This window comes from Myotis davidii, unplaced genomic scaffold (assembly GCF_000327345.1).
Source record: "Myotis davidii unplaced genomic scaffold, ASM32734v1 scaffold325, whole genome shotgun sequence".
Lineage (NCBI taxonomy): Eukaryota > Metazoa > Chordata > Mammalia > Chiroptera > Vespertilionidae > Myotis > Myotis davidii.
Window position 1 is genome coordinate 930,247 of NW_006296057.1, and position 14,210 is coordinate 944,456.

At 49.5% G+C, this 14,210-nt stretch overlaps 1 pseudogene; it reads right to left on the reverse strand.

Moving 5' to 3' along the window:
- Positions 1–6,221: 6,221 nt before the first annotated feature.
- LOC102753155 lies at positions 6,222–10,185 on the reverse strand (annotated as a pseudogene).
- Positions 10,186–14,210: the final 4,025 nt, after the last annotated feature.

Consider the following 14,210-nt stretch of genomic DNA (forward strand, 5'->3'; position numbering starts at 1 on the left):
AGCCCTCCTACGAGTTGGCGTTGGCACTGTCCCACCCTGCCTGCAGCATGCAAATTAGCCGCCATCTTGGCAGGCAGTTAATTTGCATATTGCCCTGATTAGCCAATGAAAAGGGTAGCGGATGTACGCTAATTACCATGTTTCTCTATTATTAGATAGGATGCTTAAATTGACCTTTTTTGTTGTTAATTCTCACCTGAGGATATGTTTTTCATTGATTTTTGTAGAGAGAAGAGAGTGGAAGGAAGGAAGGGAGGGAGAGGGAGAGAGACAGTGATCTGAGAGAGACACATGGATTGGTTGCATCCGGCATGCACCTTGACAGGGGTGGGGAACAAACCTGCAACCCAAGTGTGTGCCCTTGACCGGGGATCGAACCTGAGACCTTTCAGTGCATAAGCCAGTGCTCTAACCACTGAGAACACTGGCCAGGATGAATGTGACCTTTTAAAAATCATTACAATTTCAAGTAACCAAAAGAGGGTAGTCTGGATAAATATCCACAGATGATAACCAGAAGATATAACTAGCTCCAAACTGTCGTTTTCCAACAAGTGGCTATTTCTGCTGTGAATACCTCCAGCGGCAGTCATTATGCATCCTTTCTTAGCAGCCTGTTCCATCACTTAGTTTTCTAATATTACTGTTATAAATATTTTCATATTTAATCTTAATTGCCCCAGGCTTTCATTTGAGCTGTAAATATGTATCTGTGCACTCTCACCCACACATTTAATAATTAGCAGCTAATTGGTATCTATGTAAAAATGTGTAGCTCATAACCCTCTTGTCCCTAAAAAGTTAGTGTGTTCGAATTTCTTCACATAAAGAATTGAAAGTTTCAAGAGGTAAAACGAAAATGTAGCCAGAAATATATCAGAGAACCTCAAAGAGAAATAAACTATCTAGCTGCCCAGCTATAGGCCAAACCTGGCCCAAGATCAATAGTAGTTACAAAACATTAAGTCTTCTGCCTTCAGGGAGGCAACTAAAATCTCTTCTAGCAATTATATAGCCCAAAGCAACAATATGAACCAATTGATCAAAGTTATAGGGAGGCAAGGTTTGGCTTACTGTAAGACAAACTTTCTAAAAGTTGAGCTATTCAAGCACATAATGAGCTGGAGAATTCCTAGCACTCAAGACCCTGCAGCACTTGGATTGTTCTTACCAGCATATTACAGAGAGATTCTCACATCAGCGGCCTTGAAACATTTTTTAGAATCATTTCTTCAGACAAAAACTTATGATGAAAACTGATTATATAAAACAGAGCTGCTCTAGCTGAAGCACAAGCTATCCATGTGGCTACCTTCTTATACCCCAAGTCATCTGTACAGCAACATAGAACACAGCTTAAAAATCCTTTGATACATAGGATTAAACCAGGTAGAGACCTTTAAATTTTGTTCATGAGCTGAGACACTGTAAAATTCTCTCTTTCATGTGTGTGTGCACTTATATGTGTTTTAGAGTGGAGTAAGGGAACTGTTTGGTGGAAATTCCGTATTTTAGAAGTCACAATATACTAATGGCCCCAGTGCACAAATATTGTGCACGAGGGTGGGGTAGGGGGGAGAGTGTCCCTCAGCCCGGCCTGCACCCTCTCCAATCTGGGACCCCTGGAAGGATGTCCTACTGCCGGTTTACAGGTATTGGGCCTAAATCGGCAGTCAGACATGCCTCTCGCAATCCAGGACTGCTTGCTAACTGCTCACCTGGCTGCCTGCCTGATTTCCCCTAACAACTTTGCTTACCGGCCTGCTCGCCCCCAACTGCCCCCTGCCCTGGCCTGGTTACCCCACGCAGCCTGCTGTTTGGTCATCCATCCAGTTGTTTTGGTCGTGATGGCCCCTGGCTTTTTATATATTAGGATATTAGTTAAGATATTAGATAAAGTTGGTGTATAAGACACATTTGGATTTCTTGGGTGAGGGACCCTGCTGGGGGGCATGGCCAGCCTGGGTGAGTTGCTAAGGGCTGTTTTCAAGCTGGCCACACCCCTTTCAGGGTGGGGGTCCCTGCTGAGTTGCCTGGCCAGCCTGGGTGAGGGGATGATGCCTGTTTGCAGGATGGCCAGGCCCCTCGTAGATCCAGGTCCCCAGCCATTCCTTCAGCTGTGGCCAGGGTAGGCAGGAAGCTTGGCTTCCTCCGTTGCCGGGTCAACCCAAGCCTCCAGCTCCGTGGCCACCGCCATCTATGTTGGGTTAATTTGCATACTCACCCTGATTGGCTGTTGGGTGTAGCGGAGGGATGGTCAATTTGCATGTTTTCCTTTTATTAGTGTAGACTAGAGGCCCGTTGCAGGAATATTCTGCAGGAATAGGGCTTCCTTGGGCCTATTCCTGCAAGAATAAGGCTTCCTGTGGCCGGAGTGAAACAGAAGGGAATAGGCTCGAGGAAGCACTATTCCTGCAGGAATCTTCTGCAGCAGGTCTCTAGTCTGCACTAATAAAAGGGAAACATGCAAATTGACCGTCCCTCCATTGCCTCAGCTCCACTCCCATCTCCGCTGCTTCGGCTTTGCTCCCATCTCCACTGCCATGGCTCCCGCCCTTCTCTGCTGCTTCTCTCCCTTCTGCAGTGCTTGGCTTCCTTCTACGCTGTCCTCAGTCTTCACTCCATGCCAGTGTATGCAAATTAACCGTCATCTTTATTGGGTTAATTTGCATACTCGCTCTGATTGGCTGGTGGGTGTAGCAGAGGGACAGTCAATTTGCATGTTTCTCTTTTATTAGTGTGGACTAGAGGCCCAGTGAATGAAATTCATGCATGGGGTGGGGGTCCCTCAGCCCGACCTGCACCCTCTACAATCCAGGAACCCTCAGGAGATGTCCTACTGACGGCTTCAGCCCACTCCCCGTGGTTCTCTGCTCTCATGGGACCTGCCTGCTCCACACCATGGCGATGAGCAAGCAGGGCCTGCTGGGTGCTGCCTGCAGGCTGTACTTGCCTGCTCGCAGTCGCCACAGCGACGGCCAAGCAGGCCCTGCTTGGTGCTGCCTGTGGGCAGCGCTTGCCTGCTCCGGGCTGCGCTTTGCTGCTCCTGGGTTGCCGTGGCAACGGCCAAGCAGGCCCTGCTGGGTGCTGTCTGCGGACGCGCTTGCCTGCTCGCGGGTTGCCACGGCAATGGCGAAGCAGGCCCTTCTGGCCACAGACACTCCTGAGGCGGCAGAGCAGCGAGGCTTGATCTGCTACCAGAGTGGGCAGATCCTGCCACTCCGCTTGTTCCCCGCGACACCTGGCCGGGTCAACAGACCCAAACACTCCAGCAGCGGGGCTGAGGGGACTTGGCGCTGCCATCTTTGTGACGGAGTGATGGTTAATTTGCATATTACTCAGGTTATTAGGATATTGTTTGAGTCATAATCTGTATTATCTGGGATTTGTCATTCTAGGTGTTGACTCAGAATGACCAGACCAATTACATAAGCTTTATTTCTGCATGATAATCAAGCTTTACACTATTTCATGTTCATATTCTTTGTATCCTAGCCCTGATAAGGGGCATTTAAAGATAATTATCTTAGTGACCATTTACATTTAGCAAAAAATTCATGCACCTAGCACAGAAATCAAAATATAGAAATGGATGGAAAGTGACAAGTAATTCTATTTCCAACCTTGTCCTGATTTATCTTGTTCTCCCCTAAACTCATCAATCTTACTAGTTTCTTTTACGTATTCTTTTTCTTTTCTTTAAAATTAATCAAGAAAATGGTTAATTGTTTTATTTTGTTACAACAATCAAAAATTCTCCACCTTTCAATTTTAAATATCAGATTATTGTTGGAACCAATATATTGTATTCATCATTTACAAAGGAAACCATTTGCTGTCTACTTGGTTTCCCACAGGCAACGGGGGACCCAATATTTACAGAAATACAGATTCTGAACATTTTTAATTGTTGAAAAAAAATGAGCAAACTTACCATTAAAGTGTCACAAGAAATTGGGTAATACAACAATGAAAAATATTCTCAGTTTTTGAAATCTTTCTATATAATACCAAAGTGTAGATTCCTCTCATTGCATTTACAAGTATAATGTTCTAAAAATGCCTTTCTTCCAGGGAAAACTGATGTGGTCAATTTATGGGATTTAATTACACAGTTCCACTTCAACTAGTCTAAATTCAGTGCTTAGTATAAAGCCACCCTTGAGAGACAGGACGGAATTAATCTCATTCATGCAGTACCATAGGAGCTCGTTTAGTATTTAGAAACACTTGACACCAGCATGCCTTCCTAGCCATCTCCTCATAAACAATCTGAAACAACATATATATTGTAAACTAGAGGCCTGATGCATGAAATTCATAAATGGGGGATGGGGAGGAGGGTTCCCTCAAACTGGCCTGTACTCTTTCCAATCCAGGACCCCTCGGACATTCCTCTCACAGTCCAGGACCGCTGGTTCCTAACTGCTCACCTGCCTGCCTGATCGCCCCTAACCCCTCTGCCTATCCCCCTAACTGTTCCCCTGCCTGTCTGATTGCCCCTAATCATTCTGCCTGCCTGCCTGATTTCCCTTAATGACTCTGCCTGCCTGCCTGATCACCCCTAACCACTCCTCTGCCAGCCTCATTGCCCTTAACCGCTCTGCTTGCCTGGCTGATTGCCCCTAACTGCTTTCTGGGGGGCGGGGCCATCCCTGTGAGGGGCCATGGTGGTTCTGGTCTAACAGTCATTACGGTCATGATGCCATTACAGTCTCTGGCCTTTTTTTATATAGGACTAGATGCCCGGTGCATGAAATGTGTGCACTGCAGGGGGGATCCCTCGGCCCAGCCTGACTCCTCTCACAGTCCAGGAGTGCTCAGGGGATGTCCTACTGACGGCTTAGAGCAGGCCTAATCTGCAGTCTGGCCTTCCTCTGCGGGAGGCAACTGGGCTGATCAGAGGAAGGTGCCACCCCCATCACCCTGCTGCTGCTGCCACTGCTGGCCCTTGACCCTGGCTTCTTAGTGCTGGCCCTCGACCCTGGCTTCTTAGCACTGGCCCCAACCCTCACCACTGGTGGGTGGGGGGCAACCTGGGGCCATCCCAGCTGGGGAAGGGCTGTGGGAGGTTGAGGAACAGCAGGTTGCATCCTGTCCAGCCTCTGAAGAGGTGTGGCACCGAGACCAGGCCCACACCACGCCTCTGTGGCTGCCTCAGTGGAAGGGGCCGTGGTGCTGGACTAGCCTGAGCCATGGTCTCTCCTACACCAATACCTCTCCCGCGCCACCTCTGTAAAAGGGGCAAAGGTGTGGCCCTCTACCATGCAGTGCCGCCGTCTCCTGCGGCCTTGGCCTCTCGTGAGGTGCTGGCTCTCCCACACAGCCTCTTGTGCAGCACCAGCTCTCCTACGGGCTCGACCTCAACCTCTCGTTTGGCAAGGTTCTTCAGAGGACTCAGCCTCTTACTCAGCACTGGTTCTCCCAGAACCTCTCCCGCAGCCTTGGCCTCTCCCATGGTGCTGGCTCTCCCACAGTGCCAGCTCTCCCACGGCCTCTGCGAAAGGGGTCGTGATACTGGACCGGCCCACGCCACCGCCTCTACTGCAGTGCTGTCCCTTGGCCCTCGCAGCCGCTGTAGCTTTGCCTAGAAGGATGTCCAGAAGTTGTCTGACCTAATTAGCGTTTTACCCTTTTATTAGTATAGACTAGAGGCCCGTTTCAGGAAGATTCCTGCAAGAATAGGGCTTCCTGCAGCTGGAGCAAAGCAGAGAAGGGAGCGAAACACACTGAGGCAGGTTTCGCTCCCGCTACCAGCTGCTGCAGCTGGGTTTCCCCTCCCACCTCCCGCCCCCGCAGCCTTGTCTCCCTTCCTGTCTCCACCACCTCTACTTTGCTCTTTTCTGTAGCACTTCACTTCCACGTTGTCTTCAGTCTTCACTCCTAGCCAGTATATGCAAATTAACCGCCATCTTTGTTGGCGGTTAACCTGCATATCATGCTGATTAGCCAATGGGGGGTGTAGTGAAGGTATGGTCATTTACCATGTTTGTCTATTATTAGGGTCATATACTTCAGTAGATAAATATATGAACAGTAATCAATAAATCTCTTTAAGAACAAAATATTTAGCCCTTTGTATATCAACGTAGACCATGAAAGTTAAAATTGTTCATCAAAAGGTACATTATTTTCAAATATATAACCTAGGAGCTAAAGTAAAAAAAACACACACACACAAAAAACACATTTTTTAATTCAGAGCTCCACCCAGGCCGCAGTCACTGGTCAAGCAAGGAGACAGGTCCTCCGCCCTGAGGGTTGCTACTTCCAGTCTCCAGGAGGCTGTGTTTTCTCCCGCATCTTATTTATGATACCCGCTGCACTGCGGCATGGGGTCACTTGTGGAGGGCGACGGGGAGGAGCTCCTGACACTGCTGTCTTCATTGTGAACAGCAACACTCAAACCAGAAGCCACAGCACCTTCCGGGCCTGCCTCAGCAGCAGGCACCTCCTGGGCATCCTAAAGCTCTCCCCAGTATCCCATGGCTTGTATGACATCAAGCTACCCATTGGACATGTGTGGTGATCAGAAAGCCATGGGTCAACGCACATTCTATGAAAAATATGCTTGCATGGCAGATTCCTGATAACATGCTTCACCTTATGCACACTGCACAATTCTCAGTGTCCACGGCGGCCCTTTTCTCCGTGCTTTATTGTGTGAAGCGGAAGCCGGCCAATAACGTGTTGCTTTTCTATGGCTCTGGCTTCCAAACTGTGAGCCAGTATAAAGGAAACGCTGTATATAGTAAAATATCAACCACGCTAATGAGATGATCATCATGGTGATGAAGGCGATGACCAGGAGCACCTCTGACTGGCCACTGATGAACTGTTGGACATGGCGGGTTCTAACCCCTATGGTCCGTGGCGGGTTCTAACCCCCATGGCCATTTTGACTTGAATTTCTTTTTGTATCAGATCCAAAATTTCTTTGCCTTTTGAGTAGCTAATCATAATGACCTATATTCCTGTCCCCGCATGGGAAATGGGCACGGTGAGGTTCCTGTGGCGCTCCTCGTTATAAATCACCATGGCCGGCCGAGGTGTTTCTCCATGCCGTCACCAACACCTTGTCCTTGAAGGTGCAGCCCCCACGTGCAACCAGGGCGACCCAGAGCGTGGCTCCGCGGCCACCTGGCGCGGGCACCACGAAGTGCGTATTGGTGTGCAACCCTCAGGGTTGTCCCTGGCACGTGGGAAGCCCATCAGGCCCAGTGCGCCCTCCTTGGGGGAGCTGTCACTGAAGCGGCCACTGTCCGAGATGCTGAACATGGTCCAGTTCAGCTCCTGGTCCACGTACTCGAGGGCCACCACAGCTGAGCACCAGACTTGGCTGACTACCCAGAAAGCCAGAATGCTGCCCTAAGGTAAATGTCAGGCCCCAGGAAGGAGGTTAAAGAATTTATAGAGTGTGATTAACTGCCTGCGGTGATCTGATAACTTAGAAATGCATTGTTCTTTCTGGTGGTCTATGTGACTGCCCACCACATGGCTTTATTATTAACCCCCTATGAGAAAGAGAGCCCTTCTTGGGAGGGGTTGGATTTCCCCCCTGCTGGCCACCATGCAGCAGGCAGCTGCTTTGCCTGTGTAGGTGAGCTTCTCCTATGAAAGCTCTTATGAGTTTGAGTGAGGCTACTTATCAGTTCTTCGGAATTGATCCTAAATTTAGAATGTTGGGGCTTTTCCCCAACAGTAGGTGCTGTGAGCAGGATTTCTGAAGAACCCGTGAAAGCCAGGAGTGAGATGGGGGGAAACGGGCTCCTCTGGAGGAGATCCCAGGATGGCCATGCTCATGCTTTGCCCAGTTTGCAGGAGTATCGGAGGCTTGGGGACCAGTGAGTGAGTATGGAGATGCCCTGAAAACGCCTGCCAGAGTAGCAGAGTTATGGGAGTGGCTGAAGATAGGTAAGGAAAAGAAAGATGTGAAGGCCACAGTGGTCACAGTAGGCTGGCCCCTCCTTTGTGCGTGGGGTTCTCTTGGGAAGAGGCACTAGCACTAGCTGCTAGGAATCACCATCTGGAGAGGAATCTCCGGTTAGAAGGGGAAGCTCACATCGCGCTGGCTGCTCCTACTGAAGGGCTCTGGCAACGTCTGCACCTTAGTGATGAGAAGGTGTCCCAAATAGCTTCTGGTTCTTATATATGTAAGGCCTGTCACCTATGTCGAGATGCGGGGGGTTCCAATATAGGTGCTGCTCCTAAGTGGGGCATGCACAGATGGTCTGGACCATCCGCGTGAGGCTTGTGCCAGTACCTTCTGGTTAGACCCTTTGATAGAGACAGCACCGAGATCTGAGCTGAGGCAGAGAAATTACACACAGACAAACAGGTTAAATGCAAGCACACAGGGGGTTCATTTACCAGTTCCTGATGGGTCTCAGATGCTGGGAAGGATCCACCTGGCGATGCTCGCTGATACACACAAAGGGGTAGATAGCGCCATTGGCTGCTGGCTCTTTCGTCAATCAACAGTTTATTGGGCAGTTTTATGCTGGGAACGGAGACATGAGCACACACAGGTCCTCAGGCTCTGGCGACAGGAGAGCTGTGCACTGCTGGGTCGATCAGACTGTCTGGTTATATACCCCTCTGTAGGCGTGGTCTTCGTTGGTGTGTCTGTTATCATCGGCTGCCATGTGTGGATCCACCCGGGTCTGTTAATCCATGGGTGTGTACAGGCTTTGGGAGTTCCCATCAGATAGGTTGTTTACCAGGACTAGTTGGGTTACAAGGGTGTATTCTTGGGTCTCACACAGTATTCCTATATCTAACATTAGGTACTTTAATAATTACTGTAACAGTCCACACAGGGCTACATGCTTTAAGTCTTACAGTCTAAGGTCCTAACTTTAAGTACCATAATGATTACTATAACAGAAGGTAGAAACTTTAGCCTGTAGGGCAGTGAAACTGAAAGGGTCTGGGCAGTCATGATCAGGGCACATTGGGATCCCAGGACTTGCGACCCCACGGAGGATTCATCCTGCTCTTCCCCCTTATTGGGGGAGGAAGAGGGGAACATAATAGAGATACCAGAGTTACAAACACAACCAGTAATGGTGACAAAGGTTAAGACAGACCACCGTGGCTGCAGGGATTGAACCTGGCCAATCTCTGTGCAAGAGAGGCGTCAGTTCACTTTCACCAAAGAACGTACCTCAGCTGTCAGGAGAGGTAGGAAACAGGTACAGACAGAAGGGGAAGGGGTCTGCAGCAGGCTGGTGGCTGCATTTGTGGGACTGGGGTGTCCCCTTGATGGGGAGATAAGTCTAAATTAGCCTTAATTACCACACAACCAACTCAGATTGCGCCTCTCTGAAGCTGTGAATGAAGAGCGGGTCTCCCTGCTGGCATGGATACGGCGGCATGGGGGGAAGCTTGGCCCAGCGTGGGCCATCTGCCCTCCTCCCAACCCTGCTGGCAGGTCCTAGAAGAACTGTAGGAATTCGATCTTGGGATGAGGAATGCTGTTTATGGACAGCATTTCTGGGCACCTGATAGTGAGCTCTTTACCTCTGGCATGAAAGATAATATACTACAGTCTTCCCCCAACCCCTGGTGTGGATCCTGAACCCCACGGTTAGACTGCAGGTAAATCACGTGGCCCAGGCTAGTGCAGACTTAGGAGAAACAGCCAGAAGATGGGCTAATGTTCTGACAACCTGCAAGAAGGGTGGGAAGTGTGGAGATAGGGGTGTGATCGGGGTCTCCCCACCGACAACTGTGGTTTGATTTCATGAAAGTGGGTTCACCGTTAGAGAAAATGGACAAATAGCCAGATGCTGTTTTGGCACAAGGGTGGCAAAAACTCAAGCCTGGGCAGCAATTTTAGAAGCTACCTCATAAGAAACGACCCCTTTATGGGAGGACCCTGAGCAGCTGAGCTAGGGAAGTGGCCTATGGCTCCTCACCTCCACTGTAAAGGCAGTACAGGGGACCAGAGCCTCCATGTACAGCTAATCAGCCAGTGGACACCACGGAATAAACGATAGGTCTTGCCTCTGGTAGATACTGGAGCATGCCAAGGAGCTCGCTACACTGATCTATGGTCATGTCCGTGCGGTTACTGGCTATGTTACTGCTATAGGTGGCTGTGGGGTAGTTCTGTACAGGGGAAGCCAGTCTTGCTCTGCACACAGATTGTTCAGTTGCCCTGAGGGCCTGTGAGGTGTTCATTTCCCCCCTACCTGAATATCAATCGGACATCTCCATCTTCGCTCCATTAAGCCAAATATCCGCAACAATAGGAGAGTTCTGTTGTTTGTGGCTCCGGAGAATGAAGCCCATGCTGAGGGGAAAGGGGAAATGGACACTGGAGCTCCGTGCAGAGAGGAGGGTTACATTGGTGAGACAGTATCATTTACCTGGGGGCTTGCAGAGATCACTGATACTGTTAAAGAGCCACAAAGAGTGGGCATGATCCATCCAACTCATAGTTCTTTTTTATAATTTATCTTTATTATTGAAAGTATTACAGATTTTCCCTTTTTTATCCCCATTGGCCCCCTCCAACCTAGGCTTTCACCCTATTATTATCTGTGTCCATGGGTTATGCATATATAGATAGAAGTTCTTTGGTTAATCTCTTCCTGTCATTCTTTCCCCCTCCCCCCACCCCTCATCTGAGAGCTCTCAGTCTGTTCCATGCTTCCATGTCTCTGGATCAATTTTGTTCATCAGTTTATTGTGTTCATTACATTTCACATATGAGTGAGATCATGTGATACTTGTCTTTCTCTGACTGGCTTATTTTGCTTAGCAAATGCTCTCCGGGTCCTTCCATGCTCTCTCACAGGGTAAGAGATCCTTCTTGTTTATAGCTGCATAGTGTTCCATTGTATAAACATACCTCATCTTTTTTATCCACTCAGCTACTGATGGGCACTTGGGCTGTTTCCAGAGCTTAGCTATTGTAAATTGTGCTGCTATGAACATGGGGTGCATATATTCTTTACAATTGGTGTTTCAGGATTCTTAGTCCTTTTAACAGCCCTGTCTGGCCAGTCCATAAACCAGACAGGTCCTGGCAGGTGACTGTGAACTACTGGGAGCTTAATAGAGTAGTCCTTCAAATCCATGCTGCTCTTCCTTATATTGCCTAATTATTGAATGAAGCCAGTGAGTCCCTGGGAACATACCATTCTGTATTATATTTTGCTAATGCCTTCAGTATTCCCATCGGCCCTCAAAGCCAAGGCCAGTTTGCCTTCAGCTGGAATGGAGAACACTGGACGTCTCAGGTGCTGCCAGAGGGCTACCTCCATAGCCCCACCATGTGCCATGGTTTAGTACCAAAGATATATCTATGTGGAAAGGTGGGGAGGGGGTGGCATTACATCATTATATTGATGACATTACACTGACTGGTAATGACCTTGCTATTTTATATAAGGTGTCAGAGCGTCTGCTGAAGCCCTTAGAAGGATGGGGATGGGTCGTTAACTGAAAAAGGTGCAAGGGCCTGGGTCCTCTGTCAGATTCTGGGGACTTGTCTGGTCTAGTAAGACTAAAATCATTCCCTCTGCTGTGCTGGACAAGATCCAAAATTATTCTGTGCCAGAATCGGCGAAACAATTGCAAACGTCTGTGCCATTGCTGGGGTATCAGAGGCCTTTTATTCTCTTTTATACCCCATGTAGCTCAGCTGTTATGCCACGTGTGTGGGTTGTAAAGAGAGGAGCAATTGAGATTGGAGACAAGAGCACACTGATGCCTTGGCAAGTGTAAAGGTGGCATTTAAACAAACTCAATAATTGGGGGCAGTGGATGCAACCAACCCTGTGAATTAGATGTTTCGGTCTATCTAGAGGGCGTTGGGTGGGGCTTATGGCAAAAGCAGGGTGGGAGGAAGGTGCTCCCAGGTTTCTGGTCCCGCTTGTGGGAGGAAACTGAGCAGAGGGAGAGTGCTATGAAGAAGCAACTGCTGGCAGCATACCTTTGTCTGCAGCATGCAGAGAGCATCACGAACGCCTTGCTAGAGACACTGAGGACACGATACCCCATTGCCGGATGGACCTGGGAATTTGCCAAACCCCAGTTGGGTGGCTCAGTCCACTACCCTGCATGAGTGGTATGCCTCCCTGCAGCAGCGATGTGCTCTACCCACCAGTTCAGTAGTGCTGAGCCACATGTCATCTTGGGCCCAGTAACGTGCATAAGTGAAATGCCCACGGACACTGACACGGGTTTGTGAACAGACACATCCACCATTAGAGTTGCCTATTAAAGAAGGTCGGGCATCAATCCCTGTGCCCGCCTGGAACACTGGTGGGCCCACTGAGGGCAACCCTCCCCGCTGGACTGCAGTGGCCATGCAGCGGAGTGCAGACACTACATGGTTGGATGGAGGAACCAGCAGAGCAGTCTGTGGGCAGATCTGCAAGCTGGTTGGATGGTTCTAATGCATGAATCGAGCGCTGTCGCTCTGGTGACTGTTGCTGTTGCTCTGGGCTGCCTACAAAGGCCTCACATAGTGGAGAGGACAATGAAAAAAGGACAAGTGCAGCACCACCCATGATGGGAACTGAAATGTGTAATGAGATCTGGGGAAGGACAAGAGGCTGTGGAGGTCACAGTGTACCATGTACCAGCCCACAGTGTTATAACCCCTCCAGGAGATCAGGAGCCACCCAGGTCCGCTACATAGAGGAAAGCAGTGACCCCTAAGAAGTCGCCCACTGGCTCCATAGACTGAACACAAGGTGGTACACACTCTTTGGGAAATAGTCTAACAAGTGGACATCTGCCTCACCCATGCCTCTATTGAGGCATACCAGGAGTGTACCCCTTGTTCCCTTGAATGCAATATCCAATTGCCATGGCATCTTGGACAGATGGCAAGGGCACCAGCCATGAAGTGGCAGATAGACTACATCAGACCCTCGCCACCATCTCAGAAGTGCAGATACACGTTAACATGCATTGGTACTGCTACTGGCCTGTTTCTAGCAGCTCCTAGTAAGAAAGCAACCCAGCAGGCTACCATACGGGGACTTAGGCAACTGGGTTCTCCATACAGCCGGCCCAAGGGACTCATTTCACTGGTCACAAGGTGCAGGAATGGGCCAGCGAGAACAGTATAATGTGGCACGTCCATCTGCCCTGTAATCCTAAAGCCACTGGATTGATGGAGAGCATGAATGGACTCTGTGAAGAGAAACCCACTCTTTAAAAGGGTGGACACATAGGTTTCCAGGAGCTCTGATGGACCCCAACAGCCAAGCCAGACAAGCACGTCTTAGTGCAAATCATCTTCTAACCAGCGGACCATTGACAGCGATGAAGATTCAGCTAGAGAGCTGGACTGCCGAATGGACTCTGCCACTGGGCCACATAGTGCCTTATTGTTGATGGCTCCACATGACCTAGGGCCTGGGGCCAGTCACCTATGAGTACCTTGGGTATGGCATGTCCCCCCAGGTGGTTTGGGCTCATTGGAGCCTACGTGGAGGGACAAATCTTAACTTGCAGATAACTCCTTGGTTGCTTCCAACACCCCCTCGTTGGCTAAGGGCACACCCTTCACGGCAATTTGGGGTATTATCATTCCTCCCCTTACATTAGTGCCCCCACCTGCCCCATCCCCTGCTGGGAGCTCAGTGTAGTGGTATAAGCCAGGGCAGAAACCACCCCCAGCCACAGTGCTTAGTACAGGTGACAAAGTAGCCTGTATTGTTCCTGAAGCTTATGGTTTGCCATTGCTCATGCCTGTAACTTCCGTGTCTTTCTGGCCACAGCCTGCAAGGTAACCTGTTCCCCATCTGGGCTCCTGCCTTGGCGGCACTCCAGAATGAGAGCCACTGCTGGGTCTGCAGAGAAATGCCCTCTCCTGCTGCCGAGGGACTCGCATGGACTAATCACGTCTCAGCTCTTCAGCAGTTAGGAATTGTTCCTCTGTCCACTTGGTTTCAGTCTGTGCAGCTACCTTAGAAGGGGGATCTTGTTGGGCATTATTATTACCGTTTGTGTGTTATGTCGGGCACCTATGGAGTATACTGTTGCTGTGCCTTCCGACTCCAAACCATTATGGTGTGAAGGGTCCGAGGGAATTTGTGGAAGATTGGCGCATAGAATGGAAGGACCCATGTTCCATCTGGGGCGGAGTGTACGGGAACTAACTCAGAGATGCAATATGGTGCCAGCAGTAAAGGTCACTGGGAAATGTTGGACTCTCTGCTTAACCCTCTGCGACTGTTTAACTC